Source organism: Lolium rigidum, chromosome 7 (assembly GCF_022539505.1).
Source record: "Lolium rigidum isolate FL_2022 chromosome 7, APGP_CSIRO_Lrig_0.1, whole genome shotgun sequence".
NCBI lineage: Eukaryota > Viridiplantae > Streptophyta > Magnoliopsida > Poales > Poaceae > Lolium > Lolium rigidum.
In genome coordinates this window covers 17,779,128-17,787,161 of record NC_061514.1, presented here as the reverse complement: position 1 = coordinate 17,787,161, position 8,034 = coordinate 17,779,128, and positions in this window count along the sequence as shown.

Sequence of the window (8,034 nt, the reverse complement as noted above, 5' to 3'; positions counted from 1 at the left end):
AGTGGTTCCCCATGGACTACCGGTTCTAGCACAGAGGCTAGCTAGTTGGTACTCTCGATACGTCTCCGACGTATCGATAATTTCTTATGTTCCATGCCACATTATTGATGATATCTACATGTTTTATGCATACTTTATGTCATATTTATGCGTTTCCGGAACTAACCTATTGACGAGATGCCGAAGCCGGTTCTCGTTTTACGTCGTTTTTGGTTTCGAAATCCTAGTAAGGAAATATTCTCGGAATCGGACGAAATCAACGCCCAACATCCTATTTTTCTCGGAAGGTTCCGGAGCATCGAAGAAGTACCGGAGAGGAGCCACGGGTGGCCCCACCCACAGGGCGGCGCGGCCCGAGGGGGCGCGCCCCTAGTGTGTGGGCCCACCGGAGCCCCTCCGAGGCTGCCCTTCCGCCTATTTAAGGTCTCCGTCGCGAAAACCCTACCACGTTCGACGAAACCGAGAGAAAACCTTCCGGAGCCGCCGCCATCGCGAAGCCAAGATGCGGGGGACGGAGTCTCGTTCGCGCACGCCGCCGGGACGGGGAAGTGCCCCGGAAGGCTTCTCCATCAACACCACCGCCATCTTCATCAACGCTGCTTGTCTCCCATGAGGAGGAAGTAGTTCTCCATCGAGGCTCGGGGCTGTACCGGTAGCTATGTGGTTCATCTCTCTCCTATGTACTTCAATACAATAATCTCATGAGCTGCCTTACATGATTGAGATTCATATGATGATGCTTGTAATCTAGATGTCATTATGCTAGTCAAGTGGATTTTACTTATGTGATCTCCGGAGACTCCTTGTCCCACGTGTGTAAAGGTGACAGTGTGTGCACCGTGTGGGTCTCTTAGGCTATATTTCACGGAATACTTATTCAGCTGTTATGAATGGCATAGTGAAGTGCTTATTTATATCTCTTTATGATTGCAATGTGTTTTGTATCACAATTTATCCGTGTGCTACTCTAGTGATGTTATTAAAGTAGTTTATTCCTCCTGCACGGTGTAATGGTGACGAGTGTGTGCATCGTGTAGTACTTGGCGTAGGCTATGATTGTGATCTCTTGTAGATTATGAAGTTAACTATTGCTATGATAGTATTGATGTGATCTATTCCTCCTTTCGTAGTGTGAAGGTGACGAGTGTGCATGCTATGTTAGTACTTGGTTTGGTTATGTTGATCTGTCATGCACTCTAAGGTTATTTAAATATGAACATTGAATATTGTGGAGCTTGTTAACTCCGGCATTGAGGGTTCGTGTAATCCTACACAGTTAGTGGTGTTCATCATCCAACAAGAGGGTGTAGAGTCTAGCATCTATCTATTTATTCTGTTATGTGATCAATGTTGAGAGTGTCCACTAGTGAAAGTATGATCCCTAGGCCTTGTTCCTAAATATCTGCTATCGCTGCTTGTTTACTTGTTTTACTCGCATCTTTACTTCCTGCAATATTACTACCATCAACCGCACGCCAGCAAGCACTTTTCCGGCGCCGTTACTACTGCTCATATTCATTCATACCACTTGTATTTCACTATCTCTTCGCCGAACTAGTGCACCTATTAGGTGTGTTGGGGACACAAGAGACTTCTTGCTTTGTGGTTGCGGGGTTGCATGAGAGGGATATCTTTGACCTCTTCCTCCCCGAGTTCGATAAACCTTGGGTGATCCACTTAAGGGAAACTTGCTGCTGTTCTACAAACCTCTGCTCTTGGAGGCCCAACACTTGTCTACAAGAATAGAAGCACCCGTAGACATCAAGCTATTTTCTGGCGCCGTTGCCGGGGAGGAAAGGTAAAAGGCACTCATACTCCGGTCCCAGGTAAAGTACTTTTCTGTTGCCGTTGTGTGTGTGCTCGAAGCTATTTCCTTTAGATCCTGCAATTGCATCTTTTTGTTTCTTGTTTTACACTAGTTAGGCATAATGGAAGACAACAAAAAATGAGCTATCTTTATGAACTATTATCTTGATTTAAGACATGGATGTGTTTGAAGCGAAAATTAAAAAACCTATGGAACTTATGCATGCTAATGGGAATGTTATTAGTATGAATGCTTTGAACACCATTGTTGCTAATGCTATGGAAGAATTCTAAGCTTGGGGAGGTCGGCTTTGATGAGAATGATCTCTTTAGTCCTCCAAGCATTGAGGAGAAAGTTTACTGTTGATGATGACTTTGCCTCCTATTTATGATGATTATAATGATATTGGTCTTTTAGTACCGCCTACTATGGAGGATAAATTTGATTATGATTACAATATGCCTCCTATATTTGATGATGAGAATAATAATGATAGCTACTTTGTTGAATTTGCTCCCACTACAACTAATAAAATTGATTATGCTTATGTGGAGAGTAATGATACTTTTATGCATGTGACTCATGATAGAATGCTTTATGTGATACTTATATTGTTGAGTTTGTTCATGATGCCTACTGAAAATTATTATGAGAGAGGAAAATATGGTTGTAGAAATTTTCATGTTACTAAAACACCTCTCTATGTGCTGAAATTTTTGAAGTTACACTTGTTTTATCTTCCTATGCTTGTTACTTTGCTCTTCATGAACTTGTTTATTTACAAGATTCCTATGCATAGGAAGCATGTTAGACTTAAATTTGTTTTGAATTTGCCTCTTGATGCTCTCTTTTGCTTCAACTACTATTTCTTGCGAGTGCATCATTAAAACTGCTCGAGCCCATCTTAATGGCTATAAAGAAAGAACTTCTTGGGAGATAACCCATGTGTTTATTTTGCTACAGTACCTCTATTTTATATTTGTGTCTTGGAAGTTGTTACTACTGTAGCAACCTCTCCTTATCTTAGTTTTGTTGCATTGTTGTGCCAAGTAAAGTCTTTGATAGTAAGGTTCATACTAGATTTGGATTACTGCGCGTAAACAGATTTCTTGTTGTCACGAATCTGGGCCTAATTCTCTGTAGGTAACTCAGAAAATTATGCCAATTTACGTGAGTGATCCTCAGATATGTACGCAACTTTCATTCAATTTGGGCATTTTCATCTGAGCAAGTCTGGTGCCACTTTAAAATTCGTCTTTACGGACTGTTCTGTTTTGACAGATTCTGCCTTTTATTTCGCATTGCCTCTTTTGCTGTGTTGGATGGATTTCTTTGTTCCATTAACTTCCAGTAGCTTTGGGCAATGTCCAGAAGTGTTAAGAATGATTGTGTCACCTCTGAACATGTGAATTTTTGATTATGCACTAACCCTCTAATGAGTTTGTTTCGAGTTTGGTGTGGAGGAAGTTTTCAAGGGTCAAGAGAGGAGGATGATATACTATGATCAAGAAGAGTGAAAAGTCTAAGCTTGGGGATGCCCCGTGGTTCATCCCTGCATATTTCAAGAAGACTCAAGCATCTAAGCTTGGGGATGCCCAAGGCATCCCCTTCTTCATCGACAACTTATCAGGTTTCTTCTCTTGAAACTATATTTTTATTCGGTCACATCTTATGTACTTTACTTGGAGCGTCTGTTTGTTTTTGTTTTTGTTTTTGTTTGAATAAAATGGATCCTAGCATTCATTGTGTGGGAGAGAGACACGCTCCGCTGGTTCATATGAACACATGTGTTCTTAGCTTTTAATGTTCATGGCGAAGGTTGAAAACCGCTTCGTTCATTGTTATATGGTTGGAAACGGGAAATGCTACATGTAGTAATTGCTAAAATGTCTTGAATAATTTGATACTTGGCAATTGTTGTGCTCATGTTTAAGCTCTTGCATCATATACTTTGCACCTATTAATGAAGAAATACATAGAGCTTGCTAAAATTTGGTTTGCATATTTGGTCTCTCTAAAGTCTAGATAATTTCTAGTATTGAGTTTTGAACAACAAGGAAGACGGTGTAGAGTCTTATAATGTTTACAATATGTCTTTTATGTGAGTTTTGCTGCACCGGTTCATCCTTGTGTTTGTTTCAAATAACCTTGCTAGCCTAAACCTTGTATCGAGAGGGAATACTTCTCATGCATCCAAAATCCTTGAGCCAACCACTATGCCATTTGTGTCCACCATACCTACCTACTACATGGTATTTCTCCGCCATTCCAAAGTAAATTGCTTGAGTGCTACCTTTAAATTTCCATCATTCGCCTTTGCAATATATAGCTCATGGGACAAAATAGCCTTAAAAACTATTGTGGTATTGAATATGTACTTATGCACTTTATCTCTTATTAAGTTGCTTGTTGTGCGATAACCATGCTCCTGGGGACGCCATCAACATCTTTGTTGAATATCATGTGAGTTGCTATGCATGTTCGTCTTGTCCGAAGTAAGGGCGGTTTTCACAATCAAATGGTTTGAGTATGCATACTGTTAGAGAAGAACATTGGGCCGCTAACTAAAGCCATGAATCATGGTGGAAGTTTCGGCTTTGGACATAAAACCTCAATCTCTTATGAGAATATTATTCGTTGTTGAATGCTTAAGCATTAAAAGAGGAGTCCATTATCTCGTTGTCTATGTTGTCCCGGTATGGGTGTCTAAGTTGAAGAATGATCAAAAGCGAGAAATCCAATGCGAACTTTCTCCTTAGACCCTTGTACGAGGCGGCATAGAGGTACCCCTTTGTGACACTTGGTTGAAACATATGTTATGCAATGATAATCCGTGTTAATCCAAGCTAATTAGGACAAGGTGCGGGCACTATTAGTACACTATGCATGAGGCTTGCAACTTGTAAGATATAATTTACATGATACATATGCTTTATTACTACCGTTGACAAAATTGTTTCATGTTTTCAAAATAAAAGCTCTAGCACAAATATAGCAATCGATGCTTTCCTCTTTGAAGGACCTTTCTTTTACTTTTATGTTGAGTCAGTTCACCTATTTCTCTCCACCTCAAGAAGCAAACACTTGTGTGAACTGTGCATTGATTCCTACATACTTGCATATTGCACTTGTTATATTACTTTACATTGACACTATCCATGAGATATACATGTTATAAGTTGAAAGCAACCGCTGAAACTTAATCTTCCTTTGTGTTGCTTCAATACCTTTACTTTGATTTATTGCTTTATGAGTTAACTCTTATGCAAGACTTATTGATGCTTGTCTTGAAAGTACTATTCATGAAAAGTCTTTGCTTTATGATTCATTTGTTTACTCATGTCATTACCATTGTTTTGATCGCTGCATTCATTACATATGCTTACAATAGTATGATCAAGGTTATGATGGCATGTCACTCCAGAAATTATCTTTGTTATCGTTTACCTGCTCGGGACGAGCGAGAACTAAGCTAGGGGATGCTTGATACGTCTCCAACGTATCGATAATTTCTTATGTTCCATGCCACATTATATGATGATACCTACATGTTTTATTCATACTTTATGTCATATTTATGTGTTTTCCGGAACTAACCTATTGACGAGATGCCGAAGGGCCAGTTCTGTTGTTTTCTGCTGTTTTTGGTTTCAGAAATCCTAGTAAGGAAATATTCTCGGAATCGGACGAAATCAACGCCCAACATCCTATTTTTCCCGGAAGGTTCCAGAGCATCGAAGAAGTACCGGAGAGGAGCCAGGGGGGCCCCACCCCACAGGGCGGCGCGGCCCAGGGGGGCGCCCCCCTAGTGTGTGGGCCCACCAGGCCCCCTCCGAGGCTGCCCTTCCGCCTATTTAAGGTCTCCGTCGCGAAAACCCTACCACGTTCGACGAAACCAGAGAAAACCTTCCAGAGCCGCCGCCATCGCGAAGCCAAGATCCGGGGGACAGGAGTCTCTGTTCCGGCACGCCGCCGGGACGGGGAAGTGCCCCGGAAGGCTTCTCCATCAACACCACCACCATCTTCATCAACGCTGCTGTCTCCCATGAGGAGGAGTAGTTCTCCATCGAGGCTCGGGGCTGCACCGGTAGCTATGTGGTTCATCTCTCTCCTATGTACTTCAATACAATAATCTCATGAGCTGCCTTACATGATTGAGATTCATATGATGATGCTTGTAATCTAGATGTCATTATGTTAGTCAAGTGGATTTTACTTATGTGATCTCCGGAGACTCCTTGTCCCACGTGTGTAAAGGTGACAGTGTGTGCACAGTGTGGGTCTCTTAGGCTATATTTCACAGAATACTTATTCGTTGTTATGAATGGCATAGTGAAGTGCTTATTTATATCTCTTTATGATTGCAATGTGTTTTGTATCACAATTTATCTGTGTGCTACTCTAGTGATGTTATTAAAGTAGTTTATTCCTCCCGCACGGTGTAATGGTGACAGTGTGTGCATCGTGTAGTACTTGGCGTAGGCTATGATTGTGATCTCTTGTAGATTATGAAGTTAACTATTGCTATGATAGTATTGATGTGATCTATTCCTCCTTTCGTAGTGTGAAGGTGACAGTGTGCATGCTATGTTAGTACTTGGTTTGGTTATGTTGATCTGTCATGCACTCTAAGGTTATTTAAATATGAACATTGAATATTGTGGAGCTTGTTAACTCCAGCATTGAGGGTTCGTGTAATCCTACACAGTTAGTAGTGTTCATCATCCAACAAGAGGGTGTAGAGTCTAGCATCTATTTATTTATTCTGTTATGTGATCAATGTTGAGAGTGTCCACTAGTGAAAGTATGATCCCTAGGCCTTGTTCCTAAATACTGCTATCGCTGCTTGTTTACTCGTTTTACCGCATCTTTACTTCCTGCAATATTACTACCATCAATCGCACGCCGACAAGCACTTTTCCGGCGCCGTTACTACTGCTCATACTTATTCATACCACCTGTATTTCACTATCTCTTCGCCGAACTAGTGCACCTATTAGGTGTGTTGGGGACACAAGAGACTTCTCGCTTTGTGGTTGCAGGGTTGCATGAGAGGGATATCTTTGACCTCTTCCTCCCTGAGTTCGATAAACCTTGGGTGATCCACTTAAGGGAAACTTGCTGTCTGTTCTACAAACCTCTCGCTCTTGGAGGCCCAACACTCGTCTACAAGAATAGAAGCACCCGTAGACATCACTCTCTCTCCCATGTACTTCAATACAATGATCTCATGAGCTGCCTTACATGATTGAGATCCATCCGATGTAATCGGTGTTGTGTTTGTTGGGATCCGATGAATTGTTACATTATGATCAGCCTATCTATAAAGTTTGTGAAGTTATTGTTGCTGCAATCTTGTTGTGTTTAATGCTTGTCACTAGTGCACGAGTGGCATGATCTTAGATTTGAGCTCTATAATTATTGCTTAGATTGTATCTACAAGTTGTTTGCACATGTCTATGTCCGGAACCCGAGGCCCCGCAGTGACAACAACCGGGATAACTGGAGGGGAAGGGTTAGATATGAGGATCACATGTTTTCACCAAGTGTTAATGCTTTGCTCCGGTGCTCTATTAAAAGGAGTACCTTAATTACCAGTAGATTCCCTTAAGGCCCGGCTGCCACCGGCTGGTAGGACAAAAGATGTTATGCAAGTTTCTCATTGCGAGCACGTATGACTATATATGGAAAACATGCCTACATGATTAATATACTTGATGTTCTGTCTTAATGCTATTTCAATCCAATCAATTGCCCAACTGTAATTTGTTCACCCAACAATTGTCACTTGTTATTGGAGAGTTACCACTAGTGTAGATAGCTGGGAACCCTGGTCCATCTTTCATCATCAAATACTCACTCGGTCCTATATGACATTGAAAGTAGTATCAACTATTTTCTGGTGCCATCGCCTCTGTGTTACTGATACTCGCCGCCGTGTTACTCGTTACTATTGCTCTCATATTATCGCTGCTTTCACATCACCCCCGTTACTAGTGCTTTTCCAGTGCAGCTGAATTGACAACTCAGTTGTTAAGGCTTATAAGTATTCTTCGTCTCCCCTTGTGTCGAATCAATAAATTTGGGTTTTACTTCCCTCGAAGACTGTTGTGATCCCCTATACTTGTGGGTTATCAGTCATCGTGGCAAGAGCTTTCGGCCAGAATCGTGGGGGCATGTGTGCATCGAACAGAAGGGTGCGGACGCAGTCGTTGAGGGTACGAAGC